The sequence below is a fragment of the Macrobrachium nipponense genome, chromosome 8 (assembly GCF_015104395.2).
Source record: "Macrobrachium nipponense isolate FS-2020 chromosome 8, ASM1510439v2, whole genome shotgun sequence".
NCBI lineage: Eukaryota > Metazoa > Arthropoda > Malacostraca > Decapoda > Palaemonidae > Macrobrachium > Macrobrachium nipponense.
Genome location: NC_087203.1, coordinates 56,930,616 through 56,933,039, shown reverse-complemented (window position 1 = coordinate 56,933,039; position 2,424 = coordinate 56,930,616). Strand labels below are relative to the sequence as shown.

At 36.7% G+C, this 2,424-nt stretch overlaps 1 protein-coding gene across 3 annotated transcripts in view; it reads left to right on the top strand.

The window, feature by feature from the left end:
• Positions 1 to 336: 336 nt before the first annotated feature.
• Positions 337 to 2,424, top strand: part of LOC135222794 (arrestin domain-containing protein 17-like) — a 76,694-nt gene continuing 74,606 nt past the window's right edge. For 2 of the 3 annotated variants that reach the window (XM_064261082.1, XM_064261079.1), the window contains exon 1: positions 342 to 393. The gene's annotated coding sequence lies outside the window, so the exon portion shown is untranslated. Of the gene's footprint in view, positions 394 to 2,424 lie in introns of all 3 variants that reach the window. The other variant, XM_064261080.1, reaches the window with a different exon arrangement.

Sequence of the window (2,424 nt, the reverse complement as noted above, 5' to 3'; positions counted from 1 at the left end):
ATAACAATGAGAAAGAAATTTTGGTTTAGTACCCGTAAATGTTGTACCATTAATGTTCTTTGTAAACAGTACGGGAACACTTGAATTATCAAGTAGGGAATGAAGGAACAATACTAATGATAACGGCGCTGCGTACTTCAACAAAATTCCTATGATGTTGACGTAATTTCCTTAGCGAACATTTATTTTTTATTGTGAGTGGATGTCTTGGGATAAAGTTGGTATAATATGCGTGGATACTAAGCTTCTTATAAAGCCAAAGTCGACGCCAAATCACGGCATCGAACACCGTGTGCTGGAGCCTTGAGCCACTGTTTCAACTCTCAGAAGTTGGTTCAGTCTCAGAGAGTGAGTGGTAACCAGAGAGTGTGGTTGTCTAGTGTTCCTTTGAATGTTTGTCACTAACCCCTGTTTTATTTTGCTTCGAAACCATTTGTCTTATCATTCATTTTCACTAATCTTCAACAGCAAGGGAGTGAGAACAAACCGAAAATTCATGATCGAAAGTGAAAAAGCTCTTGTGACATGAGTGAGTGAAAAGAGACTGGATTCTCTGTCTTGTTGATTTCTTCCAGTGCTTTATAGGAGCGAATCCACGACTGTACCAGCAGCGTTTTACGAAAACACGGGACAGTGATCTTATGCAAGCTTTGATTACTTATGGAACACCTTTGCTTTGCAATTTTCTTTGTACACTTAAATCTACATATTACGTAATGTGTTTGAAATGTGTAAGAAAGACTAATGAAACAGAATGAGCGCAGGTGTGGCCCTAGCGGAATCTCGCGTGTGTTTTCTCCTTTGTGATCGGGAGAACTCCCTCATCCAACCTGCCCAACACGCCCACAGTCTGACACACAAGTGAAGTGTAAGGGCGGTTTAGGTGGGCGCTACCTGGTTCTGGCGCTGCTGTCCTTGAGAGTGACTTCCGTATTATATATATATATATATATATATATATATATATATATATTATATATATATACATGTATATATATACTATATATAATTCCATTGGGCGAGGTGTAACAATATTTGTGGCTCTGTATTTGTTAAAATAAAGTCTTATGTATACCTGACAAAAATTCTTTAAATTATATATAATGTATATCTAAAATATATGAATATCTATAATATATATAATATGTCATATTATAAACATATCATTAATATATATCCATATATATATATTTATATATATCTATATATATTAATATATATATATATATATATTATATAGATATACACACGCAATTTAAAGCATTTTGTCCGGTATATACACTGGTGACTTTATTTTAACAAATACCGAGCCACAAATATTGTTATACCTCGCCCAAATGGAATCATAATTATTGATCAGTGTTCCTGCTAAGCCAGAAGTCAAAGTCTGGCTTTTGGTGTATGTACAATGATAGACAGTCGACTTTTACCATTTGGCTATCAAGACGCAAATTTTTACATGTATGAAACTGGTGTCAGACTGATAATAAGCAGCCCTTCAACTCCCTTGAGCTCCAAATAAATCTTCATTAATGAAGGGCGTTGTGTTAACAGAAATGGTTCAGCTCCCCGAGATTTCGGCAGTAGAAATAAATCTGGTGTTTGAGGGTCCAACTATGTCTCCCAGGCTAACTCTTAATCCATTCTCTCTCTCTCTCTCTCTCTCTCTCTTCTCCTCTTCTCTCTCTCTCTCTCTCTCTCTCTCTCTCTCTCTCTCTCAGAGATTCTGTACTTGAGCAAGTTTCGGAATTTAAAATAGTCTTCATGCCTATTTTTTCTTCTGTGTTCAAAATTTTTTCAAAGAATCTTGTGCAGAGCATGATGCTACCTACAGCACGCCATGCAGAACGCACTGTAAGAAATGCTGTATTATAGGAAATCAATTTATCATCTTCCTGTGAGGTTTTTAAGGGAAAGAAGTTTGACTATTAAAAGTTAGGCTAGAATACGGACGCTATATAAAGTCAAAGTGGCCTGTCCAAACAGTGCCCCACCCCATCCCCAGGCAAATAGGACACAGTGCTCTAGGGTTAGTTAGGCTGGAGAAGGCTGGTTAGGTTAGGGAGTGTTAGAGATTTACCTTCGACCCGTTCCTTTGGTCTTTTCCAACTGCAACTGCCCAACTTCTTTAGCTTAAAATTGCTGCAACTGGTACTCTTTACTTTAAAAAAATTCCTTGTGGACAGTCAAATGTGGGTCAGTAAATTAATTAAAAAGTAGTTTAATCACACCAGTGGGCTAAAAACTTTAACTCATAAACTCTCATCAAAGTAATATAAGTGAGTATCACGTAACTGTAAAATTCTTTGCCATATCATTCTGCGGATCAACTTGATTGACTAATTTAAGCTTATGATTTCCAAGAGGGCAAGCAGGAAGAAAATATATACCGACAGAACCACACACATTTTTCCTAAAATACCA